Source organism: Ascaphus truei, chromosome 16, assembly GCF_040206685.1.
Source record: "Ascaphus truei isolate aAscTru1 chromosome 16, aAscTru1.hap1, whole genome shotgun sequence".
Lineage (NCBI taxonomy): Eukaryota > Metazoa > Chordata > Amphibia > Anura > Ascaphidae > Ascaphus > Ascaphus truei.
This window is the reverse complement of record NC_134498.1, coordinates 39,392,881-39,413,575: the sequence shown is the minus strand read 5'-3', so window position 1 is coordinate 39,413,575 and position 20,695 is coordinate 39,392,881. Positions and strand designations below refer to the sequence as shown.

Sequence of the window (20,695 nt, the reverse complement as noted above, 5' to 3'; positions counted from 1 at the left end):
AAATAAAATAAAACATCTTGATTTATTGAAGTCCTAAATAGGCTAGAAAACAATAGGTTCTATGCAAATATATGAGATACGCATATTAGTCTCCATTGAGTTATTAGCGTAGAATAAGAAATATTTCTCCTATGTCTGGCTTCAAAGAAATACACCTATGTTAGCAGTGCCTATCACCATGGAAACATGAGAAATATGAACTCACTGTTGGTGATCCCAGTTACCTCTTCAGAATTCTAAAGTGTAGAACACTGCAGTAAACAAAATAACTCAGCCTGTTACAGAACCTTTAAAAAATGTATGCACTAATGCAGGGGTGGCCAACTCCAGTCCTCAAGGGCTACCAACAGGTCAGGTTTTAAGGATATCCCAGATTCAGTGCAGGTGGCTCAATCAGTGGCTCTGTCTTTGACTGAGCCACTGATTGAGCCAGCTGTGCTGAAGCAGGGACCAATTGAGTCACCTGTGCTGAAGCAGGGATATCCTTAAAACCTTTTAAGGATTTAAAACCCGACCTGCTGCAGACCCCTCCCCTAATGCTAGTTTGATTACCGTTTCAAACATATTTTAAATTGGACTTGCAATACTGCAATGTGGATTTCTTTAACGGTAAACCAACAACTACAAAAACGTATCAAAAACTCTAAAAATGATCTAAAAAAACGAAAGGTGTGGTTTGTAGCTAGAGATGTGTAAATGCCACGCTTTCGAAAAATATTTGTACAACTTAATAATGGGCTTTTTAAAATCAAATCGCTCCAAAGGTTTGTTACTTTCGACAGAATTTTGTTAAATTGGCAGCATATTACCCTGTTAATATAAATGTTACCGCAGTTGTGCTAATGTCTTCAAACTTGCTCTGCGGGGAAAACAATAAAGAACTTTTTTGACACTCTCTGTGAAATGACGTACTCTGCATGTCTGTATGCATATCTTTACTTATATAGCACTAGTCCTTAGCGCTTTACAAGAGAATTCTAATACAATAAGTGCAGCAAACAGGGTCAAACAATAGGATAGAGGTGAGCTGTTTTTGGTGCAGATTTCGATCCACCTCGGATCGGTCGGTTGCTTTGGTCCGAAGATTTCCACAGATCCGTTTCAAAAAGACAAATCTGTAGTTTCAGATTTTTTAAATTTTATTTTAGTGAGCAACCCCCCAAAAAAACAGTTGTTAAAAGTCTTTACACGGATTAATCCGCCAGGTGGGAGGGGGGGGGGGCAGGGATATTTCTCTCTCTTTCTTCAGATTCATTTGTGTGCATATTTTTGCAATCTAGCTACGGATTTGGGAGTCCCCGGATCAGATTATTAAAAACCCATCCGGATTGTACTGTATCAAGGGTTGTCAGGTGTCCAGTATTGAACTGGATTGTCCTGTATTTTGACACTCTATCCAGTAAAAAAATGAGAGGTAATACTGGACATGTATGTGTATGTGTCTGGTATGACCTGGTATGACTTCTCTGGACATAGTGACCTGACTGGCTTGGTGGGCCGCAGGATTTCCCCGAGTAGGGAGAGAGCAGGGCTGTTGCTAAGGAGCAGGGCAGCTTCCTCCATCCAGATTTGCTGTTTCTGGGTAATGCAGCCAATCAGGAGGAGGTGTCAGGAGTCAGAGGTGGGACCAAGGAATGGAGGAAACAGCACGGGGCGAGAGTGTGCGCGCGATACGCTCCTCTCATCATTGTGTCCAGTATTTTTGGAGAAGCCACCTAGCAACCCTAATTGTATCCAATTGCGTATTTGGATTGATCCACACAGATTTTTTAGTGCCCAATCCTCTGATGGATTTTGGTGTGGTGGGCGGGGGGTAGGGGAGGAGGGGGAGTGTGGGGGGGGGGGTTGGGCGTATTTGGTCTAAACAATCCAGGAAATTACAGGAAACAGATTTGGGGCCTCATGCAGAGAGCAGCTCTATTTAGAATTGGAGAGGGGAAGAAAATTTAGCTTTATTGGAGAGTTTTTTTCTCCATATGCAGAAAGAGCATAAAACTGCATTTACAATCCTTTCTGCATATGGAGAGTTTCAACCGGCGCTATGAGCGCTATGAGCGCTGTTGAAACTAGTGGGAAAGAAATCGATCTTTTTTCTCTCCTCCACCGGCCGCGGAGCGCCAGCTGCTTGGTGGAGAGGAGAAATGTTGAAAATCGCGCCATTTTTTTGGCGCGAACAGCCACTAGATGGCGTTCGCGGCTCTCTGCATACGGCTGTTTTAAACACTGGAGAGATTAGGATCTCTCCAGCCGCGCGGCGAGATTCAAGAAAAAAAAATGGCGCTTTTTTTAAAACTTGCCATTATCTGCCTTTCTCAAGGCAGAATTCGCCAAAACATGCCGCTTTCCCTGTTAGCGCTGCTCTCTGCATGAGGCCCTTGGACTGGATCGCTGATCTCTACAAAAGGAAAGGAAATCCCTGTACAGTATATCATATTTACCTAACTAGATATGAACAAGGCGAAGTGCACATACATACAGGCTTTGGCTTGTAGAAATGTAACAGATACAGCACATCTAAAACTAAGGGCTTCAAAACATTGACACTACCTTCAATACTGGACTCCAATCAATAAGGATCACCATTTCGAAAACTTCCTTTAACTAAAATGTGGAGCCTCCAACAACACAAACAAGTGTTTGTAAAGAGCTGCACAAAGTGCATACAAATAAAACAATAAAAATATATATGCATAACTTTAATTATCTGTCAACTTGTTAGGACAAATGTGGGAAAGAATGACTTTCACGGGTCTCAAAAAATTAAATTAAAATGCATAACATATATACTCATATCTCATGCACAGGACAGTGCATACAAATATCTCAGCTCAATAATGCATGCTTCATAAGCTGGTTAAATAATATATAAATGAGAAAAATATAACCCCACGCACTCCCATTCCACTATTAAGGGATTATCAACCTTAGTCCTTTCATAATGCAATGGTACTGCATCTACCTTTTATTTGTATTCTTGTACTTCTCTATATGTTCTGTGCAAGAGGTATGAGTGTATACAGTATATGTATGAATTTTAGATTGATTTTGAATACAAAATATTGTTTCCCCCGTTTATCGTAACAAGCTGGCAGATAACTCTATTAATATATTTGCTCAATTTCTTGTTATATCTTTTTGTGCAACTCTTTGGAAACACGTATGTTGCAGTGGTGATCAAGCTTTGTTAACGCTGTGTTCTCTAAGCTTGCACCCCTGTATTTCTGTGTTATATTTAATACTCTAGAGAGTTTGCACAAATCCTTTGCTGCAGTACTTTTAGTTGTATATTTCAATAGCTGAATTCATATTTATGCTCTTAGCTCTTACTACAGCAATTTCTCATTGCAAAATCCAACAACTTTCTTATTAAAATTCTTTAGTCTTAACAGGTCTTATTTGCAGTGACTAAAGGGTTAATCTACAGTATATGCTCGGAAACAGCCGCTGGGGCACGGGCGGGCAACTCCAGCTCTCATGGCAATGAACAGGGCAGGTTTTAAGGATATCTCTGCTTCCGTACAGGTGGCTCAATCAGTGTCAGTCTTTGACTGTCTTTGTGAATCAGTCTTTGATTGAGCCACCTGTGCTGAAGCAGGGATATCCTTAAAAACCAGAACTGTTGGTGGCCCTTGAGGACTGCAGTTGACCAGCCTGGCCCGAGGGCCAGTTTCGCCCTGAGAACCACCACTGACACCAATGGGGCTGTTTGACGGACACGTACAGAATGGCCACATCAGAGCATATAGAATTATCCCTATGTAAGAGTTTAAATAAATTAAACGATCCAGCACAAATATTTATTGCGTGTTCAAATCGACAGAACGATGAATATTGCTGAAAAGCCCCAATGTCCCACAGAAATTCATAATTAGAGATGTGCGAAACTATCCGAAATGCAGTTGCCAAAGTTTAAGCGTTTGCTTCCTTGTGAAACGTGCCCCATTTCAGGTTCGCGCAAACTGGGGGGCACGAGATTTTCTGGGCGGGGCACTTACAGAGAGGCCCCGCGGTCTTCCCCAAAGCATGTCAAGTAAATGCCGGGGGGACTGCGCAAGACCTCTGTAAGTTCCCTTACCTTGTCTCCGACGGCTTCGGGTGACGTGTCGGCATGGCAACGTGGCGTCAAATGATGCCGTTATGTTACATGCCACTGGACACAAGGTAAAGGGGGGTGGGGGGGAGCAGGCAGGGGGGCGCAGGGGGAAAATTTGCGCACCCCTGTCTTAATTGATAGTAGAAAAGAAAGGAGAAATACTGATGAGTTGTTGTTACACGGGGTCGGTTCGGGGGTCCCGCCACGGAGAAGCAACGCACCTCAGAAAAACACTTTGAAATCTATTTTTGAACAATGGGCAAGTACTTTTTCTATTTTGATCCTATTTTATAGTCTCAACATTTCGCAAATCAAGCAATTCTAACTGAAACTGAAACAGAAATTGTCCCAATGTGTGTGTAGGTGATACTCATTGGTTAGGTTACCTCATCTCTCAGGGTGCTGGGCTTCATCCAAGGCTGGTATGATGAGCAAAAATAAAACAGGGCACCAGGAACATTTTTCTTTAACTTTATTGTACAGAAATCTATAGTAGCAACAGGACTGGTTTTCAGTTACAGGGTAGCTTCTTGTTAGGGCGTAGACACATTAACCAGGGTTTCCTCAACCATGAGACATTTAGTCGGGGCAATTCTTTTTTTCAAGTCCTTCTTTTGTTGCTGGAAACAGAACCAGAGACTTCCCCAATAATTTCCTTAATGAGCACCTGTGAGAAGGAATCCACATTCTACTGTGGCAGGCGTAAAGGACTATAAGCCCTGGAGATCGAGAGAGAGGAAGAGGGAGAGAGGGAGAGAGGGAGAGAGGGAGAGAGGGAGAGAGGGAGAGAGGGAGAGAATGAGAGAGAGAATGAGAGAGAGAATGAGAGAGAATTCTGGACAACAGAAACTGGGCAATCACCGGTCTAGTTACATGAACTAGGGTCTGTATGATCAATTAACCCCTTACCTCCCTGTAGTGACCAGGAACCCAATGTTAGCATACCCCAAGGGTGCTGCAATTACCAGCACAACAGACTACAAGGAGTAGAGCTAAACTCTCCCACAACACAGTATGAAACAAGGCATGCACAGTACTGTAAGTACCAGATTTTGCAGAAAGAGAGAGCCTATTTTACTACCGTATGTGTCACTTTTTTACAAACAAAAATGTTTCGCTGGTCAAAATATAGGGCACACCATGGACCTCCTGCAAAAGTTCAATATTTGGCCACGTTCAGGGGCAGACAATGTTAGGGAATTCACCTGAACTGCTCACAGCTTTGTTTGTGCCTGTAAGCCAAATATGTCTTTTCAATGGAACATTGCCATCACCACACTGTAAAGGTGATACTGTACATCTCTTAGGGCACCTATTTAATTGGTGTCAATCTACTTCTATAGCAACATGGCCATGTGACCTCCCAATCTGCTCATAGTCTACTGTACTGTACGCTTATTAAAAAAATAAGCAATCTAAATCTCCAGCAGAACTTGTAAATCCAGTGGACTGGAGTTATGTCTGTGAAACAAATAGATAATGTATGATTCCGATAACTTGATCAAATGCCCTTCATATATTTATTATTTGTGCGTTTGTATAATTTGGGAACAATCACAAATATGGTGAATATTGAATATTTGCTCTGCTTCATTTTTTTTTTATTTACATTTAACATTTGCCAAAATATGTTGGCACTGAATGAGTGCCTTTGTCTCAGTGATTTAAATTCTCCCCAAAAATGGTATAACGTTACAGAAACTATAAATAAAGCACGTTGGCACAAGGTGTCAAATGTAGCTGACACCTTACCAAGTACCATATTTCTGGATTTATAGGTGACTTTTATTAAGGCATCTAGGACATAAGGGGAATTTTAATTTTAAAGTTCAGCTTTGAAAATCTCCTTAAAGATTAACAACTAATTCCATTTGACAATTTTCAAATATAAATATCTATAATGGTTCTCGTCGTAGATAGAAAACAGAGACAGCACACCATACTTCAATACATAATTAACTAAATAATCAAGGTGCAAAGGTACCCCTCCACATGCCATCATAATGGGTGAAAGATGAGTAAATATATAGAAAAGGTTCAAGCACTCAAAAGAAAAAAGTCACACAATTAAATAGTAAAAAAGTATACAACATTTGTTAGACAGCTATAATAGCATAAAAACTGGCAAAACATAAATTTTTAGCCCAAAACAAAAAAATAACTAAAAGAGAAAAAATAAACGAGACAAGAATATAACAGACAGCAACTCTGGTACCTTCAGGGCTGGAAGATGATTGACACCATAGGTCATAAATATAATAATAATAATAATAATAATAGCATGTTCTTGTATAGCGCTGCTAGTTTTACGTAGCGCTTTACAGAGACATTTTGCAGGCACAAATCCCTGCCCTGTGGAGCTTACAATCTATGTTTTGGTGCCTGAGGCAAAGTGAGATAAAGTGACTTGCCCAAGGTCGCAAGGAGTCAACACCAGGAATTCAAGCAGGTTCCCCTGCTCCAAACTCTCAGTGCCAGTCAGTGTCTTTACTCACTGAGCCGCTCCCTCTCCATGGTACTCATTTTGATAGTCTCCACCACCTACCAGATATTAACAGCCTTCAAAATCTAATTTAATATTGAAGTATATTAAAGAGACTTGAAGAACACAATAAACAAAATAGGCAAACATGATAAAAAAAATACTCTTATCACAAAAAATGTCTGCTTTAATTTTTAGCTGCTTTTATGTCAGTAAATACCTGCATCCCGGAATATACAGTGCAATCATTGTGTTCACAGTGCCTCCGTTTGCATAAAGATGTATAAGAATAGCAGCAACGCACGTCTGCAATTATGGTGATTACAATGCCGGTGTGCTCTTGCGATACCTAGAATATCTGCTGAAAAATAAAAGGAGCACTTTTCCTACTTATCATTGCTACTAAAGATATCCTGAATACATTGAATATTGTGCTAGCTGAACTTGTAATGAAAATAAAGCATAAAATGAATTGAAGAATGTTTTTTTTTTTTTTAAATCTTTTGTGCCAATACTAAGGGTCATAACAAGCAAGAACGGGGAACTACAGTATGTATAGAATTAGAAGTAGCATTTATACACTTGCTGTGTACCTATTATGTTTCTTCCCATTATGCAGCAATATGGAAATCTATCCCATTTGTAATAATAATTTGCATTTTTTCCTTACTTTGGCATTATATATATATATATATATATATATATATATATATATATAGTAATACGTTACCGTTCGAAGGATTGGTAAACAAGAGACTGCTGTCTCTTGTTTACCAATCCTTCGAACGGTAACGTATAACTACATTCTCTATATGGGACGTGCACCTGTGGCTTACCAGCACCTATTGGAGTGCCAACTGGCTTATCTGACTATATATATATATATATATATGTAGCCCTTTTTGTGAACCGACCGACCCACCCAATATCACATTGGCCCCTCGTGGTCTAACCGGTCCCTTTCCCTGCAACACACCTGCTCTAAGGGACTACTGGTACTGCATAACCTGTGTGGCTCCAGGAGATCTGAGCCTCCGCTAGCTGGGAGCCTGGGGAAAAACCCTTACCCTTACTTGGTGCAGCGCCTCCACTTACCCAGGATCCCCCGTGAGGAAAGATAGCCCTGAGTAAGAAATACAATAACACTTATAGATACGATAACCAATAACTAACACTTTACTTAACACACATATAACACATTACATAACATAACCATAACCAGATGCTCTACCCGCATCACATCAACCCAATGTCTGGTGTACCCCACCCAGTGTCCTGTGATCACCCCACACCCAATGTCTCGTCCTCCTACGAAAGGTCGTGGGTGACTGCGCAGTCACTATTTAAGCTAGGGCCCAGTTGGTGCACTTAGAATATGGAAGATACCTTCCGAGCACTCCGATGCTCGGGACCGCAACACACTTTCTTCTAAAAGGGTCAGACGTCCGTCTGATCCTATTCCAGGTACTCTGCCGGTGGACCCCAACGAGGGTCCCACCGCTCCACGGGAACTGCAACCGGATCACGGCAACACCAACCGCATGGGAACCGGAACCGCCTTCCTATCAATACCTACTACTTGAGTGACAGCAACCCTAACCTAGGGCCTGTCCCTGAAGAACCCGCAACCTGGGATGGCTTGGGGAAAACTCCTAGGGCCTGTGGACAATAACCGCCCCCCTTCCCCTAGCTACCCAGTCTCAACTGTATCTGCTAATCCTAGCAGCCTAACACACCTGCAGCCAACATTCAGCTTACACTGTCAGCCTGCAGGGATTCACACCGTGCACACACACTGCACGCACTGCGCACAGCACATGCAGCGACACACACCCTGCAATCACACACAGCCACCCGGATCCCGCAGCAATCCCACTGCTAGCACACCGTGCCTCTTTGACAGTGCCCACAGCACTCTCCGCTGCGACACTGCCAAACCAGCACTTCCCACACTCAAGGGTCACCTCCCTAGCTAAGGCGTCCCTCCTCAGTCTAAGGCGTCCCTCTTCAGTTACCCCCTACCCTTACCCGGGAATTGGGGCCTGCCTGGGGATCTAGGGAGAACCCTTACCTGATGCAGGAGCCACGCGCTCCCTGCACCCTTCCTACTCCTTCCTCTGCTCTGCCTGACTGACGCATGCAAAGCCCGGGAAATGTATCTATATTCCCGGGCTGAGCTTCCTCCAGCCCTATTGGCCGCAAGGGAGCACCTGACCTTTGTCTCCCTAAGCCTGCTGGGAGTTGTAGTTCCCAGGGGCTGACTAAAGCATTGGGGCCGCGTGCGCACTTGCCCTGCGCATGCGCGAACCCCTAATGGCCGCCACCAACTCCCTCTACTCTGTCCTGCCCTCGCGCGATCTCTCCCTAGCCTGGGGATCCTACCGCGCGCTTTCCGGTCCCTGCGCATGCGCGAACCTATGCGCAATGGCGGCGCCCTCTTCTTTGCAAGCCGGACCGGTGGCAACGCGATCGCGGCCCTAGCGACGGCCCGATCGCGTCCCCGGCAACCAGCCTGCACCGCTATGCCCCGCGCTGCTCCCTGCTCTGGCCCCACCCTCGCGAAGTGCCGGCGGGTCCGTCGCAGCCTCCGGCGGCACCCGCTACCACACGGCACTCGCGGAGAGGGGCCAGGGAGCGAAAATATACCTCGGGGCTACATATATATATATATATATATACATATATATATACATACACACGGTGGTCGTCAAATCTCCCAAAAATCTATTCGCCGAACAAAAAAATCTACTCGCCACCTAGTCCTGCCCCCAACCTGATTTATAGTAAATACCATCCCACATTCAAAGTGTAAATGTAGGGCCACAGACAGCTTGCCCGGGGCCCAGGACTAAACTTTCCACCGGGCCCACGGGCACGCTCTGGCGCCTTGCACCTCGCCACAGGGACATCTCACTGCCAGAAACCTTGCAGACGACATCTTGCCAGGACATTTAAAAATGGCATCTCTTGGGTGCTTGACATGGGGTACGGAATTAGAACATTTGGAACGGACATCGGGGAAGCAGGACAGAAGCAGGATTTTTACAAATAGAGTATCTGGCACTGGGGTGGCATGCTGAGACATTTAAAAATGGGGTTTCTGGCTGAGGGCAACTTGGTAACCACCACCATTATTTTTTTAAATGCCATAACATGCTGCCCGGACGCCACCATTTTTAATTTACGACTTACCTGCGCATGCCAGAGATGCCATATTTAAATGTCCTGCTTCCCCGATGTCCGGCATGCTAGACACACAATTTTGTAATGTCCTTCTTCTGTCCAGAATATCTCACTGCCGCAGGACACCAGAAACACCTTTTTTTTCATGCCTCAGCCACCGGACATGTTGCTTGTCTGCCAATGGTGTCTCTGGCTGAGGCCCGGCGAGATTACCGGCGGTGAGATGTCCTGGGGCGAGATGTCCCTGAGGTGACATGCATGGCAGCGGAGTACGGCGCCGACTTGGTCGTGGTGATACAGCCATGGCCAATAGTCCTAGATCGCTTGTCTGTCTCTCTCTGTGCTCACTTGTCTGTTTTTCTCTTTCAGTACCATCACCTCTCTCTCTCTCTCTCTCTCTCTCTCTCTCTCTCTGTGCCCCTTTCTCTGCCTCTCTCCCTGTGCCCCTGTGTTTCTCTCTCCTCTCTCTGTGCCCACTTGTCTGTTTGTCTCTTTCAGTACCATCGTCTCTCTCTCTCTCTCTGTGCCTCTTTCTCTGCCTCCCTTTCCTGTGCCCCTTTGTTTGTCTCTCCTCTCTCTGTGCCCACTTCTCTCTCTCTCTCTCTCCTCATGTTCCTCTTGTCTGTTTGTCTCTCTGTGCCACACTGTCAGTTTGTATCTCTCTCTACCACCTTGTCTGCCTGTCTCCTTCTGTGTCCCCTTGTCTGACTGTTTGTCTCTCTGCCCCCTTTTCTGTCTGTCTACCCCCAGTACCTGTAGTTGTCGTAGGCCTTGTTCTGGTCTTGTTCTCCTGTCTTCCTTGCTCCTCTTCTGATTTGTCTTTGCCTCCCACTCTGTCCTGCACCCTATCTCTTCCGATTGGTCCTCTCTTCTTATGTTATTTTCTTCCTCCTCTGAAGGCGGTGCCAAGCGCCGTTCCTGCTGCTACAATAAGTACCGGTGTTCCGGCGTGTTTCTGCTGCTAGAATAAGTACCGGAGTTCCGGTGCGTTCCTGCTGCTAGAATAAGTACCGGTGTTCTGACGCGTTCCTGCTGCCACAATAAGTACCGGCATTCTGGCACGTTCTTGCTGCTGCTACAATAAGTACCGGTATTCCGGCGCGTTACTGCCGCTAGAATAAGTACTGAAGTTCCATCATGTTCCTGCTGCTAGAATAATTTTGACATTCCGGTGTGTTCCTGCTGCTTGAATAAGTACCAGCGTTCCGGCACGTTCCCGCTTCTAGAATAAGTACCAGCATTTCAGTGTGTTCCGGCTACTACAATAAGAACCGGTGTTCGGGTGCGGTCCTGCTGCTACAATAAGTACCGACATTCCACCGCATTCCTGCTGCTACAGTATAATAAGTACCGGAGTTCCGGTGCTTTCCGGCTGCTACAATAAGTACCGGCATTCCAGCGCCTTCCTGTCGCTACAACAAGTACCGTGTTCCGGCGTGTTCTGGCTTCTAGAATAAGTACTGGCATTCCGGCCTGTTCCTGCTGCTACAATAAGTACCGGAGTTCTGTTGCGTTCCGGCCGTTAGAATATGTTTCCCGGCGTTCCGGCACACTCCTGTAGGATTCTAGCCCCAGGAGCATGCAGAACTAGTGAAGAGGGGAAAATAGACTTGTAGCCATTGACTAGATTGTCAATATCATAAGAATATTCCTTTCTTGAACTTCAGTAGCAATTTGCAAGGTTTGCTCAATGTATTCTTTGTTTCTATTTATTGATATAATGCATTTAGTCTTTTGAATGTTTGGAAATTTTGTTTCACAATTCCATATTTTAATTGTAGAAAAATCCACTGGCAGATTAATTTTGTGGAAAATTCAGCAAAATATTTCATTTTACATTTTTAAATAAAATATAGCTATTAATCGCAAAATATATTAGTGTTCGAAAATCATATTCCTTATAATTTAAGGTTTATTTGACACTTGCTCCCAATCTATGTAAATGTACATAATCACTATTCTGCATGAGTACAATTAAACTGGCAAAACACAGTCATTAATGTGGTATTTTTGGTTCCATTTTTATGATTCCTTAGTAAGTAAACTGAATAAATAGATGCATAATTTAATTGTTTTCCTTCAACTCTGTTTGATGCTTTCTCTATAGGAACTATAACTCATTCGAGCTTGATGCTCTTGAAGTATTGATTTTATTTTTGATTACATTTTATTCTTAGACTAAAAGGATCATATTTTCCTATTTATAATGAACAGCCATCAGAAAAGTACAAATTAAATAATATTCATATCTACAATGCACCAACATTTGAAAACAAGTTGAGAAAGCCAGCATTTGTTTTTAATACCTGCAAAAAATAAAAAGGTAGATTTACGGAATCTAATGCACAGCATTTTTTATCATTACATTTATTTTTCTATAGCATGTAATATTCACTTTTATACAGATGAAGCACAGTAAATAATAAACCATATACAGCAGGGCCCCAGTCATGCAGCGGGTTCCGTTCTAAGGACCCTTTGCAAAGCGAAAATCGGCAGAAAGCGGAACTGGCGAGTTTTGGCATGTGCGCATGCGCAGACCGGCAATGCGCCGTTCTACGCTTGCGCAACATCGGCAAAACCCTCCATTCTGCGCATGCGCGACTCCGGCCCGTTCTGTGCATGCGCTGACATGTCGGCCCCCTTCTCAGTACCACCATATTGGCGGATCTCCGAAAAGCGGAGCGCCGAGAAGCGGGGCCTTGCTCTAATTTCATCACACCTCTCAAAACATGTCAACATATGTCAATGCTTTTTAATCAAGCTATTAAAATTATGACTGTTCTACAGCATGAGTGGCCAACTCAGTCTTCAAGGGCCACCAACAGGTCAGGTTTAAAGGATATCTCTGCTTCTGCACAGGTGGCTCTATTAGTGACTCATTCAATTACTTTAAACCTGACCTGTTGGGGGCCCTATAGGACAGTAGTTGGCCATCCCTGTTCTAGAGCATATCAACATGTAGATATATCAAAGCTACAACAATTTCCTTAGAAACTAACATGAAGGCAATCTAAAACTCTTTGTAAATTGAATACAGATGAATACTCACAAACGTAAAGAGAGTCCCCTTTGTCAATGGAAGGACAAGCTGGTGCAATGTAAAGGGTAAGAGAGTTTAGATAAACTACAATCTTTCTATCTTTATGGCATTCCTTGCTATAATAGCCATGAATTAAAAAAATGGAGACAAATGTAATGCTTTGTAAAATGTGTCTGTATTTTAGCATACAGTACTTGCTAGGCACGTGCCATTACTTTTGTGTCATTGTGACTCTCTTTCATTTCTTCACACTAAACCACCATCCCTTCAAACAATTGTCTGTTCCCTTCTTTTCAGATAAATCTTATATTCACATTTCAATAATATAGCAAAAGCCCAACTTTGAAAAGCACTTTCCGCCACTAATTATATCAGAGTGATGCACCACTCACGACCACGCAATCTTCATGAATTTCAACACGTGTGTGTTTATACCATTTGACTGGCTATGGGAGGAAGACAGCAAGCAAAACTCTTTTAGTGCCACTGACCATTTTCCCCTTTTATCTCCGAGTGGGGTAATTGGCCACAGCTGGCAATGAACAGCTTCATAGTCGACTCTTCTATGGTTAAACTGCAAACCATTTTACCTCTGTAGACATTATTAGCCTAAAGGCAAACATATCCCATGCACACATGCTGTAGGGGTTTGTCGGACTGTGAAGGTTTTAAAGGAAGGCACTTTGGAATATCCTCTCTATTTCTCTCAGGCGCAATACTGAGAAAGAGGGCGACACATGGGACCATGTGTACTAAGTGGTGCTTCTCCAGAAGACATCAGGGATGAAGGTGCCTGTTGCACCGAAACATTGGATGCTGTCATTAAATTAAATGTCTTTTTAGTCATTAAATAATACTTTTTTGATTGATCTACTGTATACTTTTGGTGTGCTTGACTAACTTTTTCATGTTATCCTATCTGCTGACCTGAGTATTTTTTGTCTTAGCGCCTAATTGTTGTTCCCTTTAATGCCTCTAGACCCCATGAGGGGGCATCCCAATTTGGTGGACTTGGTTCTGCTTTTGTGTCTTCTCCAGAAGACCCCTTCACTTTTATTAGCCACAAAGGCCCCGAGACGCAGAATTCAGTTAGCTCATAGCTCAGTGCTAATAACATACTGTGTTGAAAATAACAAAGTGACAGTAACATAACTCACATGAAGTATCTCTTACCTAAAGTTGGCATTACTCCCATCCAGACCCTGAAAAATGGGTTTTGCTAGAGAGGGAGAGAGAGAGGTAGAGGGAGAGAGATCCTACCTAAAGGTGTGTCACTACCATCCAGACCTGAAACACCTTTCAGTATTACCTAACTAACATCATGCATTAACTATATCGGCGTTCTGGGGATTGGTGTTGACAGAGGGAAACCCTCTTTTGCGTATCCTTGGCATTAACATTCACTATACTTGACGCAATCCTCTTTCCGAGCTGTAAACAGCCATTAACATTACATTAGTGCTCTTTGAAGATACCCATTAGTAGAGATGGGTGAATTTTGTTTGCGAATTGGAATCTGCAGCGGATCCACCAGTTCCTTTTGGTCGGATTTCAGCGGATCAATGTCAAAAAAGGGTGATTCGCGCATTGTGGATTTTTTATTATTATTACCAATACACTCCGTGGATTACGCAACCCGTGGATGGATTTGTAGAACCCAATCCGTGGCTTCAGCAATCCGTTGGCGGATTGCTGAAGCCGTGGATTGGATTCTTTAAATCCGTCCACGGGTTGTGTCCAATGGCGGATTTTGATGAATCCGCCCGGATTGAAAACCGCCCAAATCCGTTAGCGGAATTTACACCGCGAAAAAAATGTTGTGGGTAACATCAGCGAAAATCCAGGACACGGATTTGGGTCGGATTCGCCCACCTCTACCCGTTAGCACTTAATGAGGCGAGGATGTGGGCCATGGTGTCTGATGCACTTCTACCACTTAGTAAATGGTCAATATTGAGAGAGTGGGCTACAGGACATATTGATAAGGAGTAACTACTCGTCCCACTATTCATCCCACTTCCATTTGTAGAGCCCTACAAGTGATACATTGTGATCAATATACATTTAAATCAATCTAAAATATGTTTTACACTACAGTAGATAGTTCCTGTCTGGTTTATAACTTGTTTAAGACCTATATATCAGTTCAAATGCTTACTTTGCCCCCACGAAATGGTGTGACATTTATAAATATCAGCACTGGAAACCCAATACCCTAGAAATATTATCTTTGCTCTTACACTATAATCTTTATCTCTCAAGAAGAGGGAATAAACCACACAAAGTGGCATAAGGAATCATTCATGTGCACAAACCCCAGCTGGCTTTTATCTTTATCCTTAGAGAATACTTTGGAAAGATGATGGCTGATAGATGAACTGACAAGAATTGAGAAAAATGATGGTGTAATCCTTGACAAGGAAAATATGTGTACTGCGAATGTACATCATCCATCAGGATACTATAAGATTAGCCCCTGCATTTAGGTTTGACATATACGTTTTGGAGCTATTTTAATTACACTAATGTTTACATTGTCGGCGAGAATGTATGTACAAATTCTAGTCATTTCTGGTAGATTACTACTATGTATTGCTGCCCTCGAACTGAAATAATGGATTTCATCTTGATCATCATGGATTACTGTTGGGCTATGGTGCAGATAATACGGTACTCTCTGTAAATATACAGAGGGCTAGATCAAGATCATTTAAACAAATTGGTAAGAAGAAAGAGCATTTAACATTAGTTCTCCAAATACATTAGTATTATAGGTAAAGGATTTCTATACTGAGATCAGAATTATTTCATGTAACCCGTCCTTGCCCGGTTCAAAAAGTGTTGTTGCAATGAGGCAGTGTGGAAAGGTGAATAGATGTTAGTGCACAGACTTTCATACTTCTTCCAAGGGTGCTGGCATCCAGCTGACTGGTTGATGTAAGTGTTGAGGATGATAATAAAGGGCGCCAGGGACTTTGTTACAAAAACAGGACAGATTTTATTGACAGGACAGTTCTCATACATACAGGTTTCTTCCCTGGGCTTCATACAGCTGACCAGGGAGGTACACATGGCTTTGAGTGCGTTGATGATGGGAACGTGCCTTCCATTTACTCTCAATGTTCTGGAGTTAATTCAAGGCCCCTACCAGGGCAAGGTTCAGGGATGCACATTCAATCTAGGCTTCCATTACCTATTTCCTGTGCATGGTCCCTCTAGCCCCTACAAATGGAGGTCTAGAGTGTCTAGGCGTGGAATTGGCGTTGGAGCAATCTCAATGTGGTACTCCCCCAGTGAGTTCCTGTTCGAGGGCTCCCTGGCCATGAGTAGCCACGCACTTTCCTCCTGTAAAAGGGTGAGAAATGTTTCTTCCACACAGTAGTGGCCCTTCTAAGATAATTGGCACTTTTCCCTCACTAGGAAAACAATACAGGTGACCATACTATTTAACATATAGTTGCCCATAGCCGACTAACATATAACAGGGTGAGAACCCCTCCTCTTGTTCCTCCTGGGGCCCTCCTGTTGTCTATTGGAGTCGTCCTGTGGTCTTGGGACAAGAATACTCTATTCCCATATTTATACTTCATAGTGACATCATTGGTCACCATAGCTAAAGGGGGAGTGGTTTGGTTCCTTAGTATACTCCTACCTCAGACAGAATAGATACCTTGTAGAAGGTGGGCAGGCTAAATGTCTGTTATACTATTTCGCAACAAATATGGAAAGGTCACTACTTTGTAACAACTCACAATAATTGACCCATTAAATGAAAATAGTAATCCCAACAGGGAGGTTACACTTACAATGGATCCTTTTTTGTGTTATGATACTTGTAGGCAATGCGTGCAGTGGTGGAGACAGGAGACTTTGGGGAAAATAACATAGGCTTTTACTCAGCATCTGAGACATGCACAAGAGCCCTACATACCTTGGTGTCCCTAGGAAGCAAGGACAGCCAGATGTGGTCTCTATACAGACCAGGGAGAGACAGAGAAACCCTGCTTTCCTGTCTTCTAAACACTTGCTAGAGTAGGGTGGTCTCATTAGTAGTCCTGTCTTCCTCCAGGCAGGGATAAACCCCTATCTAGCCAACACCAAAAGCTCTAGCTGTTGTAAACAGGCTAGCCCCTGTAACAGTACTCAATATACACTCGCTAATAAACTGCATCTAAATCTCTTGTTGAACATCATATTTTGGTTTAATTGGTTAGCATTTGTTTATTGTATTGAATAAGATGATTTATTACAGAATTAAAAGGTCTATTTTTTTTAGAAGAGCTAATTTAATTTAAAGTAAAAGTATTGTAGGTCACTTTTAAGGAAAAATATTCATATTCTGTTTTTGAGGCAAAAAAATCCGTGCATTACATCAAGTCATGTTGTAAATAAATATATTTGTGTGATTTTGAAAGTATTATCTAAACCTGAAATCAATAGTTAAATCTAATAACATTTGACACAAGAAAGAAGGGTGGATATTGCATAGAGTAAACACCATTTATTATCCACTGCAGTGTGTTAAATGATTAAGTATTCTGCAGGTGAATGTTTCATGCTTATCTTCACACTTCAAAAGTTCTTCTGGATAAATCACAGGTCAAATCCACAGACTGCGATGTTTTAAATTTTATTAAGTGTTGTAAACTGTTCCAACACCTTTAAGGATTTTCTTTTCTTTTGAATACATTAATCAGGGTTTCGGTAGCAAAACTATTTGGTAGAAAGCCAGTGCAAGTTACTCGATGAGACAAATAATTGTTTAGAGGTTGTGTAAATGTTGCAGTGATGTCAGAGCAGCAGCCAATAAATATAAAAACAATATTGCCTCTGTTCCAGGAGTATAATGATTTTTTAAAATTATATATATAATATATATATGTCAAGAAAACACAAAAACAAAGAATAGCGCTAACTAAGTGAATATAGTGATATTGGGAGATGCTGTTAAAATAATATCAATATAAATATGTGGATATAAAAATGACGTGAATAATATTATTACTAATAAATATATGGTGTAGAAAGTGATACTGTATGTATTGAATGGAAAGATGAAAATGTCAAGTTCCAGACAGAGTCAGTGTATGGAGTAGATTGAGCTTCTTTGGTGATCTAGCCAGATCACACTGATACCTTCAAAAGAAAAAAGAAAAGAAGCGCCAGCTCCATAGCGAAATACTGCATATAAAGAATTATTAAAAGAACAAGAGTAGTCACCAAGACTTGCACTGACATAGAGGGATATAAAACTTTGATTAGAGGCAATTTGTGTGCTGACAAAACAGCTGGAGGAGGAATCTGATTGGCATATACAGGCATAGGTGCGGTGGTTTCATAACTTGTAGATAGATACTCATCTGTATACTTTCCAAACAACAGGGGAGTGATGATGAAAGCCATATAATAAAGAAAAATCACATAGTGTAATAATGCAATAAAATAAAAAGTACAAATTAAAGGGGCTATAAATTTCCTACTCACAATGGAGCAGAGATCCAAACAGTGGCAATGTTGTCTCTGGATGGTGTGATGCATGTAGTCCCTTGAATCTCAAAGACAGAAGAATAGAGCCGTAGTGCAGATCAACTTAAAAATATATATTTAAAACACAAAGCCACAAATGTATAGCAATCTATAGTAGTAAGCAGTCAGTCGCGATCTCACCGCTACTGTATCCCATACACTTCCGATCCTCTCTGCGTCCGTCGTCACCGTCAGACGTCACTTCCGTTCGTGTTGATTCGTCCGTTCGTCTCTGCCGACAGTGGGTTCTCTCTCCTCTCTCCGGATCCCACGATGAGCCACACTCTACGCGTTTCGCTGTGCAGATTGACAGCTTCCTCAGGAGTGGCTCCCTATTGCATCACTAGTGTTTTAAATAGCCACTCATATAGCCTAAATCCTCCTCATTGGCTATGCAGTAAAAAAAGATACAACTACACCTAATCAGATCAATCGCTGCACTAAAAATATAGTTTAAACATATGTAGTGTCATAGTCGTATTTAAACCAAAATACTTTATATAAAATACATACACTTATTACATTACAATAAAACCAAAATGGTAAAATCTATATAAGATCACGATGCCCCCAAAATGCATACATAAATCTAAAACATATTTAAAATAAATACTAGAATAACAGGATAAAGCACCTAATTGCATACAGTACTAGATATATCTAGCTACTGTACATCTCATCTCATCTGTGGCAGAGCGAGCAGTTGTGGAGCATGACCAGGGAGGTTCCAGGCGGTTCCCCTCTCCCCCCGCCTTGTACCCACATGCAACGTACAAATAAAGACAGGAAACGGGAGCTGGAGGTAAAATGGCCGCGGCTATTTATTTATACAGAAAACCTAATGGGGTAAATGCACTCCCTGCCAGAGTGTGCTCCTTTGTCAGGAGGGGGAGGGGACGGTCAGCCGGCCCTCGAACCGCTGACCTCGTGTCCCCTACGCGAGCGGGCTCTCGAGGTCATGGATAACTGACCTTGCCCACTCGTACTCCCCCCGGGCTCAAACGGCCCAGCTCCCAGTCTGGCAAGAACAAGCACCTACCCCCCAAGAGCCGCCGCGACAAAGGCAAAACTGGACAATGACCCCTCCTGCTCGGAACCTCGTCCTTTCACTCAGCACATTATCAGCTGTTCGTGCTGTAACGGAACAAAGAACCATTAACACGGCATACAATGCATATGTCCACATTCCTGGGAATACCCTGCCCTGCTCAACCTTCTGCTGCCGTTCATTACATGATTGCAATCACTAACTAAGGGGATGGGTGGGTGGGAAATCGTCTGGCGGGCAGCCAAAGAGGATGTGCTGCCCGCCAGCCTGGCCTTAAGTAGGCCTTCCATGAACTCCTCCCCTGTGCTGGGGAGGGAGGTGTGGGGGCGGGCCAGCGAGGGGAAGGCCGGACCCCCCCCGGTCATGAAGCCCCCCCGCCTATGGCTAGGGGGTGCCGCTTGACCAGGGAGGTTCCAGGCGGTTCCCCTCTCCCCCCGCCTTGTACCCACATGCAACGTACAAATAAAGACAGGAAACGGGAGCTGGAGGTAAAATGGCCGCGGCTATTTATTTATACAGAAAACCTAATGGGGTAAATGCACTCCCTGCCAGAGTGTGCTCCTTTGTCAGGAGGGGGAGGGGACGGTCAGCCGGCCCTCGAACCGCTGACCTCGTGTCCCCTACGCGAGCGGGCTCTCGAGGTCATGGATAACTGACCTTGCCCACTCGTACTCCCCCCGGGCTCAAACGGCCCAGCTCCCAGTCTGGCAAGAACAAGCACCTACCCCCCAAGAGCCGCCACCGACGGGCCTATTTAACCCCCCTTAAACTAGGCCCGTACCGCCAACCCTCCAGACCCTCTCGAAGCCTTCCCGGAAACTGAAATAAGTCTATCCCGCCTGGCATGCCTAGCAGCGGGGACCCATGCTCCTCTACCAGCCCAGCCTGTCCTTACCATTTACCTGGGGCTGCCAATCGCGCCTGGAGAAGTAATTACCCAACTTGCCATGGTTTTTAAAGATGCCCTGAGAATCGCTTTTTTCGCTGCACTATCCCTCACCCGGTCCCGGACATACCCACCTCCGGAGCCGCAGGCCGCCTTTGCCCAGCGCTATCTGGGATTTCGCCTTTTTTACTGCTGCAGGCTTCTTACCCGCCCTCAGCGACCCCTGGGGAATAGACCCTGGCAGTGGACTGGGCCACGCCTCCTCCCTTGCTCGCTCTGTGTCACACACTGCAAGCCTTGACGCCTTGCCCTATCTCTTCGATGCCGCCCTAAACGCGACTCCTTACCATTACCCGATACGCCATATGCCGTACCTTCCACGGCGTGTCCCCATCAACCGCCCGCCGGGGCTGTTCCACCATCTGTGCAGTGCG

General features: G+C 43.6%; 1 long non-coding RNA gene across 1 annotated transcript; it reads right to left on the bottom strand.

The window, feature by feature from the left end:
- Window positions 1-4,578: 4,578 nt before the first annotated feature.
- On the bottom strand, window positions 4,579-11,261 carry LOC142467497 (uncharacterized). Its single transcript, XR_012788405.1, has 3 exons — window positions 10,512-11,261; window positions 6,796-6,936; window positions 4,579-4,812 (listed from the first exon to the last, which is right to left on the bottom strand). It is a non-coding gene; the product is annotated as an uncharacterized LOC142467497 (long non-coding RNA).
- Between the last annotated feature and the right edge of the window lie 9,434 nt (window positions 11,262-20,695).